Genomic DNA, 12328 nt, shown 5'->3' with positions numbered 1-12328 from the left:
AAAAATCGAGACCAAATCGGAACCGAATGAATACTCAAATGTTAAAACATATTTTATGTATCTAAAATAATTAATTTCTTTAGTTTAACAATAACCAGATATCCTAACAATTTACTTTTAAACCGAATTATTCAAATGTCTTTTATCCAAAATATTTCAAATTATCTAAATTATCCAATATTATCTGAAAATTCTGAACTACCCAATAAATTTTTTTGGAAAAATCTAATTTATCCACAGAAAGTATCTAAATTAACAAAATTATATTAAAAACAGAACTGGATTAATTAGACCTGAAACTTTCTCTAAATCAGCCGATTTCCAATTTTATTCTCCGAAACGAATTGAAAACCTAAATAACCAATGATTAACCAAATTGAAATTCATAAATAACCAAAAAAATCATAATTATCTAAAATAAAGATTGAAAACTGAACCCAAAATCGAAATGCCCAGAGCTACTTGTATCTTCAAAATTGAACACAAAAGAGAGAACATCATACTGAAGAAGAGTTTCAGTCCACCTTTTTAGAAAATATGGAATGTTTTTCTTATTGAGAATTACAATTTTTATTCAAATTTTGTTATCTTTGGTTGGTAGTCCTTTTTCTGTTTCCGTTCTTTTTGTAAACGTCCCGACCGGAGATGCACAAGTACAAATAGCTTACAAGTACAAAAAGATTTCACTGTCTAAATTTTTTAAAGCAGAAAATATTTTATTTTCCCTCAAACTTCAAGATATTTAGCTACAGTCTGATCATCTTTATCTCCTCTTCCGCTAAAGTTCAAGACGACTCTTGCTCCATCTGGTAACGTTGGACATAACTTCTCAAGGTGTTCTAGAGCGTGTGATGTCTCCAGTGCTGAAATGATTCCCTCTAACCTTGAGACTCTACTGAATGCTACAAACCTTTGCGTTAACGAACACGTTTTTACTTTAATGAAAAAGACAGAGACTACATATTGATACAAACCTTCCAACGCTTCTTCACCCGTAACGCTATAGTATTCAGCCCATCCCATGTCTTTAAAGAAACTATGCTCCGGTCCAACTCCAGGGTAGTCCAGTCTATAAGAGAAAACCAAACCGTGATCAAATCAACAATCTGCAAGCTTATGATTAGGCATGTTCTGATTGGCTCTTACCCTGCACTGAGGTTCAATGATTTGACCATCATCATCTTGCAGCAAGTAACTCATAGCTCCATGTAGAACACCAACATCTCCCTTTGTCAACGGGGCAGCGTGTTTGCCACTGTCCAATCCGAACCCTGCAGCTTCCACACCGATCATCCTGACCTCTGCGTCATCCACAAACTCATGGAACAGTCCCATCGCGTTTGAGCCACCACCGACACAAGCCACCAAGACATCCGGCTTCCCGCCCCATTTTTCCAACGCTTGTCTCCTCGTTTCTTTACCGATCACCGCGTGAAAGTCTCTAACCATCATAGGGTAAGGATGAGGACCCGCCACAGATCCCAATCTTTTATCGCTTCGGATGTCGCGTCCTTCAATGTGGCTGTTCCAGAGTGAACTCCTCTCACCTCGGCACCAAGAAGTCGCATTCTGAAGACATTGAGGGCTTGCCTCTCCATGTCTTTAGCACCCATAGAGATAATACACTCCAGACCATAGTGGGCACACACAGTGGCTGTTAGCAACACCGTGTTGACCAGCTCCTGTCTCAGCGATGATCCCCTTCTTCCCCAAACGCTTGGCGAGAAGATCCAAACTTTTATCTCAATCTGAGAGACCTGTGTGCTTGAATAAAAATAAACATAACTCAAAAGAAACAACAATGTTCCATGCTAAACTCACTTAGAAAGTGATAAAGCAATTCCGCTGAATGACCCATCTTATGCATTTTATGGTCAACTTTTGTAATGACCATGAGCTTCTGAAAGTAGCTATGAATTTCATCTTAAGGACATAATCAATTTACATGATTGAAAAATAAATACGCAATATCAGAGCTTAAACAAACTTACATGATTGTATCAGCTTAAAGGATCAAGACAGAGTCTGGATTGATTTCAGCTACCGTCAACGGGAGAGACCTAATTAAATCTTGTCGGTCTACTGCTTCAACTCAGACAAAAAGGAGCTGGGATGCCGGAATATGTAATCAACCATATAAAGTACTCAGAAGGGGCTATTGGTCGCCGGAAATACCTTATGATCGAGGAGGAGCACGTCGACGCCCATGAAATCACCGCATTTCTCGTATTACGGGATTCCCAAAACATCTATAATCAGTATGAGGCAGAGGAGGAGATATAGAGCCACTAACAAAGGAGGAGACACAGGCGGAGTAGTTGGAGACGCAGTGGCGGAGACAGAGATGCAGTGGCATCAAGACGGTCCTAGACGGTGTGAGAAGCAGCACTCGAGATCGAGGAGCCCATGAGACTTTAACGGAGAAACTCATCAATGAGTATGACAGGTAGGAGAAACAGATTTGAGTTTTGATATTGAAGAACGAAGAGGAGAGGCGAACTCGGACGTCCGACGAACTCCATCGCCATTTCTTCGCGTAGTCACTAATTAGGGTTAGAGACGATTTCATCTACTCGGGCCGCAAAAACCATCAAACTCTAGCCAACGCAATGACAGACAACGATCAAAGCCCATCATCACTCGGGAATAAATGAAACGCAGCACTTTATGAGAGGGACAGGTGTCACGCTCTCCTTGCAGTACTTAGTGACGTGGTATCACAGGAAGGAAGCAAACATATTTTTATATATATATATTTCGACCACTATAAAGAATCATAACGAACTGTTCTATTCCGGTCTGGTTACCCAGACCACTTCGAGCTTGAGTAATAGAATGACCGTTCGACGTCAAAAAAAAAAAAAAAAAATCATAACGAACACAAGAAAACCCTCACTTCTGCCATAAACCAGTCAAATACAAACGTAATAAATTGTTAAATGTTCAAATGTGTAACTTGGTCTGGAGAAATAACACAAAAATATGAGTTGATAATATAATTTATGAACTGTTCTAATTTATCATAGAGTTATACGAGCATATTCATTAATTCATTGATACAGCTGAATAAAATTTTCTGTTCTAATTTATCGTTTCTTAATATTCTTTGGACCAGGGTTTACAGCAAACTAAATAGCATACTAATATATAGACATATCATATTCATTTATATTTACAGCATACTATATAGCCTCTCTTACTTATTAAAGGATCATTAATTTTTAAAACTATCCTTGCTTTTATATTTTATTTACAGCCTGTCATTTGCTGATGTATCGATTTCTCATGCTTTTTTAGCCTACATTTATAACTACTTTTTCCATTAGACTAATTATGAATAATCTCATTGGTACTACTTAAAATTATTGTATTATATTCTCTTTGTTTCTTTTTAATTTTTTTCTTGACAACCCGTTTCATTTTAATTGTTATTTTAGATTTGTAAACATGATTTAAGAAAACATCTAATTTTGTATATTTTCTATACAAAAATATTTTTAATGATACATGTAATCATATTTCAACCAATAGAAAAATAAACAGAAGAATATAAGAAATCATATATCATATTAAGTTAATAAAATTTTCACTGAAATCCTAGAACAACACTTATTTTGTAGCAAAACTTTATTCTATAATCACAATTAAACTGAAACGGAAGGAATATTATATAGTAGATTGGTGTTTGGAGTCACCCTAATCGTTGATGTGAAAAAATAGAGTTTGAAGGTAAAAATAATTAAAATCAATTTTTTACTTGGGTCAATTTCAATAAAAAGGTTATAGATTGGTTAAATGTTTCGAGATTATAGTATTAACGAGATTAGTATTGACGTACTTTTATTCAACTATATAAACTCATTTGCTACCTTTCCAATTTAAAAAGTATTATTATGTAACAATCTATATATATCAGGAATTATTATGTAACTTTCGTAGTTTAATAATCGTTTCACCATGCGCTTTTGCGCTGATCTTAACCTAGTATATATGTTATAATAAATGTTAACATAAGTTTCACTAGCTTCAACCCAATCACCAATTTTTTTTTAAAAAGTAATTATCTCCAACGGCCAAAAACATTTAACTGTTTCAAACACCATCACATTTTCAGTACATAAACATAACCGGTTTAATCTCTTCAAGAAAATTATTACGTCGTCCCTCAAATGCTTATGATTTTAGGAATATTCATAGCTTAACTTGGACAAGTGAACCGGATACTGTACAATTTGACCAGACATAAGTCATAAAAAAATCCACTTTATTATTCTCTAACATTTCGAGAAGCATTTTTATACATAGTCATTGTGAACAGGATACTGGATTTTTTTTTCTTAAAAATCATAAGAATTCCACCATATATTTATCTATTGTGTATGTTACATTTTCTTTATCATGTATAGATTAAGATTACATGTACTAATTGCATTTCTAAATGTATACAAACACATTGTGAATTTACATATCAAGGCTTATTGATTCATTATTTTCATTCCTTGAAACAAGGTCGAACCAATATGGTTGACTAAGAACTTATAAACTCAATCACTTAAGTATGGGTATGAACTATGAATCCAATCTCACAAGAATTGATAATAAACATGATTTGAAGAAGGATTGAACACAAAATAAAAATATAACATAATAAAAATCTATACCTATTAGCTCAAGATTTGTGCTGACGTGTTCTAAGCAGAGAAGAGAATAAAAGAATTAGTATGTCTTATTCCATGAATAATGAACTCCTTATATAAAGATACAATGGAGAGTCTAACTTGGAGACTAAGTACAAGTAAACCTTGGTGAACAAGATTTTCTATAATCAACATCATAATATTTATAACATTATTGTATATGTTACATTTCCTTTATCATGTATAGATTAAGATTACATGTTAGTCTACAAGTTGCATTTCTAAATATATACAAGCACATTGTTAATGGTTATTTACAAATCAAGGCTTATTAAACCGGTTTGTTAAGGATGATGTATATGGTTAATGTATCTATAGTAACTAATGTATAAATTTGCGAAGTAACTAATAATATATGCGTGTGTTTATAAAGCAAAGAAACGTTAGTTATTGTAAGGGTACATTTTTAGTAATACATTAAATCTAAATCTTTGCTACGTAGGATTTTATTTAAATGATTCAAGGTTGATTTATATTGTGATCCAATATAAAATAATTTTTAAAAGTGTAAGATATACTAGAGCATCTCTAAAAAGACTCTCTATTTTAAAATTTGCAAAACTCTATATTTGAAGTTTCAAGGTGTTTTTCTCCAAAATAAAAACTTCAAAGTAAACTTTAAAATTATATGTATTTTACACTATGGTCCTTATATTTGTTATAATTAATATAAATCTACAAAACTGGTGTTGTTGTAATATTGAAATTTGTGTAATAATTATGTCTTCGTGTATCTTATTTGAAAGTTTCTTTTATTAAGTTTCTTTTGTAAATCTAGTCTTAAAATATAATAAATCTAGTATTAAAATATTATAAATCTTATTTTAAAATTTTTATTTAATTTTATGTGTAAAATCTGAATTTATAAAAAAAATTTTAAAATATTTATGATATATAATTTTTTTTAAAGATTATAACGATAAATGAAAAAAAACTTAAGAATCATAAATGTGATGTGTAATTAATTATAAAGATCAAAATGTAAATAAAAAGATGAATGAAAGAAAGATGAATGGAGAAGGAAGAAATATATTTTTTAAAAGAGAAAAAAAGGAGGAAGAGGTAAACCAAAATAAATGAGAAAAAGGAAGAAAAGAAAAAAAGAAAAACGAAGAAAAGAAAAGGAAAAGAATGAGATTGGAAAAGAAGAGTAGAAGAATAAAGAGAAGAAGAATAAAAGGAAAATGAGACAAAAAGTATATCTATCTATCTTATTAATGTAGAAATACTTTAAACTTTTGTTTAGCAACATAGATAGTAGTTAAAAAAAATAGTGTTGTTTGGAAACATTGATAGCAGTAAGTTAGGAAAAAAATGTAATGGGTTTATGCTATTAAAAAAATTAGAAGTCTATTACATTATATTAAAAATTAATAGGTTTATGTTACTTGATATACATATTCAAAGTAAAATAATAATTTAAAATTGATTTATATCAAAAATTCATTCAAAAATATACATATATTCAAAATTTGATTTTTACTAACATATTTTTCAATAACCATTATAAAAATGTTTTCAATATATACCAGAAAAATACAATACAAAGCTCAATTTCAAACACCAACTTAAATTATTGTTTTATATTTCACATTGAAATTTAAAAATATAATATATGTGATTATTTATATGATTGTACGTATAAAATATTATTAATTATAAGAAAACTTATTTGATGGTACGTATAAAATACGATTAGATATATGATAATACATATTTTTGTAACCTATGATGACACATATATGTTACATAATAGTGATTAGGGGTGGGCGTTTGGGTTCTTTTTCGGGTTTGTTTGGGATTTCGTGTTCGGTTCAGATCTTTGAGGATTCGGTTCGGATTTGGATAACCAATTTAAATTGGTTTGGTTTAAATATTTGGATAGAGAATTAATAATTATTTAAGTATTTTTGGAGTTTTGAGTATATTTTAACTATTTTAGATATTTACGTTTGATTATTTGTATGTATTTTCAAGTATTTAAACGAACTTAAAAGCATCATATATATTCTGGATGTTTTTATATATATTTAATTTAAAAATAATAATATATATAAGTAAATAAATCTATTTAGGATACCCAAAATACTGCGGTTCAGATCATATTAGGTTTTAGTTCTTCAAATACCAAAATTTTGAATAATTCGGATATTTAATCAATTTCGGTTCGGATTTGGTACTACTTATTCGGATTGGGATCGGTTCGATTCTTCGAATTCGAGTTTTTTGCCCAACCCTAAATAGTGATATAAAAAACAAATAGCATCATATTTTTAAAAAAATACACCCGAACGGGCGTGCGGGTCAAAATCTAGTTATGTTTATACTAGGTGATTATGTTTATACTAGGTGATTAATTGATTACCCGCACACATGCGCGAAATGAAATTTATATTCTAATAATTTTTTAATACGAATTTTGACCGTTCAACCATAATTATATCATTTATAAGTCCAATATATATTTTTTTTATTTGGTTAATTATGCTATTACAAATTATGAAAAACATTACATAGACGATATTACAGCCGACAATTCTACCTGCCTTATGAGGATTCACGTCTGACTGCATCACCCTGAGTAGCCCTATGAGATCCATTCCTGACGGTACTCCTTACGCCATGCTGAAGATCTCTTGTAAGCATTTTCTCTTATTTTCTGCATAATTCGCCTTTTCCGGGAATTGAAACCCATACCTCTTCCTGTAGAAATTGCATTGTCTGAGATTCAAACCCCAGACCTGGGTGTAGAAGTCTTTAAACCTTGACCACTAGGCCACTGTGCTTCCACAAGCCCAATATATATTAATCTGAATATCTATTAAATGCAATTTTTAATCATATGGTTTTATGATCATTTATATTTTACTATAACAAAAAATTTTAAAATATAGATCATAAAATTTTCAGTGTGAGACTTTTAACAATTTTTGTTATTTATAGTCATTTAAAAAAATCTAAATATAACATATACGTAAAAATCTAAATTTTTATTATATGGTTAATATGATTGTTTAATTTATTCTAATAATATACCATTAAAAATAATGGAATATATGCAAATTATTTTCAAATCTTTATTATTAAAATTATTAATTGTTAAATATATATTTTATTCAATTTTAGTAATTTTGTAGCTTTTATTTAAGGAAAGAAGAAAAACTAATAATAGTATATTGTTAAATATTTTATGGTTAGTTTATTGAGAAATATATAATACTTCTTCTGTTTCATAATAGATGATGTTTTAGAAGATTTTTGTTATTTCAAAATAGATGATGTTTTGATATTTTATATTATTTTTAACTTTATTGAAAACTGTATAACCATTTAGAGTTTTGCAGTCAATTCTATAACTAGTTGAATGATTTTTTAAATTATACTTTTAAATTTAGTTTTTAAAGAAAAATATTTTTTTTAAATTTTTGTGCATTAAGCCAAGACTTCATGTATTACGAAACAGAGGAATTATATGTTTAATGAACCAACATATTTCTCTATAAACTTTAAGAAGCATTTTATTGATTATACGTGTTATAGTTAAAATGTTCTAATGCTTCTATTTAATGTATAAGGGATTATAAAATGTAGAATGCATTGTATACGGTTTGATGTTTGCTTCATTTTTACAATATAGTTGCTAGATATCATATAAGAGGCGCATTCATTGTCGTCAAGAATTACACAACAAAACTTCATACTGAAACATCTTCAAAAGTTCATGAAATCTTTTCTATTATATATTTTTCAAATAAAATAATACAACTACTGGCGGAGCCATGTAGTGTTGACCCCTATGACTTACAAAAAGAATGAATTCAGCTTTTATTCAGTGTTTCTTTCTGGAGCAATTGGTTAAAAAACTTAAAATCCGTTACTTTGACCCATGTCACTTTGACCCATGTCACAAGTTCGAACATTCTCCTTGACATTTTTTAATATTTTCCTTAGTAATATTATATAATTATTTTAACAACTTACTCCTACAATAAATTACGCCGTCTCCAGGGCTGATTGGTAAGTGCTATGAGTGCTTTCTACAGCTCACTATTTGTCTGCAGCAATAAAATCTACGGCTATTATTTTAAAGCCAAAAATAAAAACCACGGTACTTACCAATCATTCCCTCCGTCAGTGAATACAACGCAATGTAAACTGTTCATTTTTCCAAAAGTTTAAATTTATATCTCTATATGTATTTTCTGCTTTTTAATCCACATATTAGAAGTTAGTAAAATTGGAAATGTAAACAAAAATGCCAAGAAAAGTAATCAAAGGATGAACAACCGTTAGATTGATGAATGTGCGGCATGTGAAGTACTCGTACGCCTCTAGGTCACTCCGATAACGACAGGTGACAATAGAAGCAACCGGAAAAAAACTAATATTAAGAAAAAGTAGAGGGTTAGAATAGAATGCGTTGAAATCGGTGGCTCTTTGTAATGACTAGATGTCAAAATCTACAACAATGTAAGAAAGGGAAAAGCGTGTGAAAAACAAACAAAAATCATAAAATTATCAGGGATAACTCGGTATTATACATATTATATAAAAAAAATATAATAGTCATCATCTTCGTATGGTATTGGGTGAATTGTAATTTTTTGTGTTAGTTATACAATACAATTACTCAAGAAGAAAAATAGAAATGCAATCATCCTTTTTCTAATAAAACGTTCCAAAAAGATGATTTAAGCACTGTAAAAATTCTTAACAAATTCCAGACAACAAAAAAACTTATAAAAAAATAAATAAATATTAATGCTCAGTTAGACGTTTTTATTTATTTTATTTTTGTAAGACCATGAGAGTTACTCCCACTGTCAGCCTATAAAATTACAAAAGCTTTTTAATATCCAAAATTTTTTAATTACCCATTTTAATATCTCAACTAATTATTTTGCCCATTTTAATACACAACATTTTAAAATTGTGCCTATTTGAATATCTAACCTTTGTTTATTTTAATCAAAAATATTTATAAGTTTAAAACAAACTTAAAAATCTTCAAAATCTAAAAGAAATATTTTAAATTCCCAATTTTAATTCAAGTTATAGGAAATAAAGTAACTAAATTATGGAAACATTTTTAAATTTAGAAAAAAATATTTTTTAAGGAAAAAAAAATAAATTTGTTTTCTATTTCCAAAATAAAATAAATTTGATATTTAAAACTTAAAACTTTTATTACATAATTTAAGATTATCCACAACTTAGTTACCTTTATTTATAAGACTTAAAATAAAATTAGAATTTTTAAGATTGTTTTGTGAATTTTAGAAACAAATTTAAATTTTATTTGAAACTTATTAATATTTTGATTAAAATAAACACGGTTTGGGTGTTGAAATGAGTGCCTTTTAAAAGTTTGTGTATTAAAATTGGTGAAATAATTAGTTGAGATATTATCGTGGGTAGCGGAAAAAGTTTGGATATTAGAAAATTTAACAAAATTTAGTTGATGTGTTTTTATGGAATTTTCCTACTTTAAAATCAAAATTTTAATATATTTGAAAATAAGCTTCCATGCATAAAAATAATCCAGAACATAAATAAGTTAACCTTATATTACCAATACACCATTGCCGCTTGATTACTTTCTTGAATGAGCAAGGATTGAACGTAAGTCAGCGTCGTCTCGTCTCAGAATTAGAGGATGATTGTTTGTAGTTTTTGGTTTGGTTTTTAATTTTTGTTTTGCCAAAACAAATTTTATTCCAATCAAGATTTTCAAAAAATAGATTTCCTAGAATGTAGAGAAACTAGTTTTTGAAGATAACTGTTTTCTAACCTAAAAAACAAAAGTCAAGTTTTCATAGTTTTTTCTACACTTACGATGATTTTCATTTTTTATCTTTAAAAAAATAGTTTCTACTATAACGTGTTTGTATTTAGAACAAAAAAACCAACTTTTCCTAAATGTTTTGCTTAAAATAGTCAACTTAAGGCATTTTCTAGCTATTTTTTTTGGAACATACATCTAACAATAAACTGAAGTAAATACAAAATAATTCAGATAAAATTTGAAAATTATCAATAATATAAATTTATTTGTTAATAACTTTTTATTTTATTTAAATAAATTAGATATATATTTTTTTACTATTTGATACCTATAAGTTATATTTTGTAATTCTTTTATTTTTACTTAATATTAACTAGGACTAGAACTAGTATTTTTCTTTTACTATTTCATACTTATAAAATTTATTTACTATTATTTTAAATTTTACTAAGTATTAAATAAAATTAGGAATATTTCTCATTTTTATAAAATTTACTAATTATTCATTTTCAAAATTTTCTATAATAGTATTTTATTTATATGTGTTTTGTATAATAGTATTTTATATTTTACTTTTGCAGAATAAATATTTTACTATTAATAATATTTCTCATTTTATTAATTTTAAAATAAAAGACGAAAATCTAAAACAACTATTCATGTTTTTCTAAAAACTGAATCTACTGCAAAATCAAAAACCAAAAACTAAAAACTAAAATTTAAAAATCAAAAACCAAAAACTAGAAACTAAAATAAAAAAAACCAAGAAAACAATCATCCCCTTACTCAACTGGGTCTACTTCCAACACTTTAGCCAGTGTGTTTATAGTACTACTAATGTCATCATTACAGTATCAGTACTATACACACATGTAAAACATTTATTTTGGTATCTAATCTATTAAAAGGGAAATACAAATAGTACTTAGCCCTGAGTTTTCCACAAAAATACATTTTTATGCTACTGCCCTTAAAACACAGTCGTTTTGTTAATTATTAAATCATAATTCTTTTTTGAATACACCAGATCTGAACAGAACGGGTAGATACGTTTTCTTCTTCTCTTTTTGCTATAGAACCTTCCAACAATTATGAAAATATTGGAATTCTAAAATATGATTCACGTAGACTGATTTTTCTATTGAACCTTCCAACAATCCTAATATATGATTCATGCTGATTAATATTTTGAAAATGAAACTATTCGGTCTGTAAAGGTTTATTAATTTTGTCCAGCCTGCGTGAGAGATGTTCCTCTATGGCCTCCACAATCCCATCTCTGTCCTTTGCTGCACAATGCGTCTGAAGTCTACAGACCCATTCCGTGTCTCTGCTCTGTCGTCATGGCTGCCGCCGGCGAAGATAAAGCTCGATTCCATTCCAATGGTTAGCTTCTCCGAATTTTCACTTTAGGTCCCTCGCATTCTGTATTTCCTATGGCCTCCACAACCCCATCTATGCCCTTTGCTGCACAATGCGTCTGAAGTCTACAGCCCCATTCCGTGTCTCTGCTCTGTCGTCATGGCTGCCGCCGGCGAAGATAAAGCTCGATTCCATTCCAATGGTTAGCTTCTCCGAATTTTCACTTTAGGTCCCTCGCATTCTGATTATTTTCAAATGGACAAAATGCTTTGGGAATTTAAGAAAACATCCTTCAAATCAACCCCGTATCTTTCAATTGTGCCATACAGACCCAGTGAATATTCCAATTTTGTAATCTTGGTGCCTAAATTTTCTGCTGTTTTCACATTTACCACCAATACTACTAAATTCACAAGAATAACCTCACAATTTTGCCCCAAACTTTTCAAGGGTGCAGTTTAATCCCTTTCTATGAAATTATGCA

The 12328-nt window shown here is 29.3% G+C and overlaps 1 pseudogene; it reads right to left on the bottom strand.

Annotated features, from left to right (window-relative positions):
• Window positions 1-726: 726 nt before the first annotated feature.
• LOC106344666 overlaps window positions 727-12328 on the bottom strand; it is a 16280-nt pseudogene continuing 4678 nt past the window's right edge.

This window comes from Brassica oleracea, chromosome C5 (genome assembly GCF_000695525.1).
Source record: "Brassica oleracea var. oleracea cultivar TO1000 chromosome C5, BOL, whole genome shotgun sequence".
NCBI classification, from domain to species: Eukaryota; Viridiplantae; Streptophyta; class Magnoliopsida; order Brassicales; family Brassicaceae; genus Brassica; species Brassica oleracea.
This window is presented reverse-complemented; position numbering and strand designations above follow the sequence as displayed.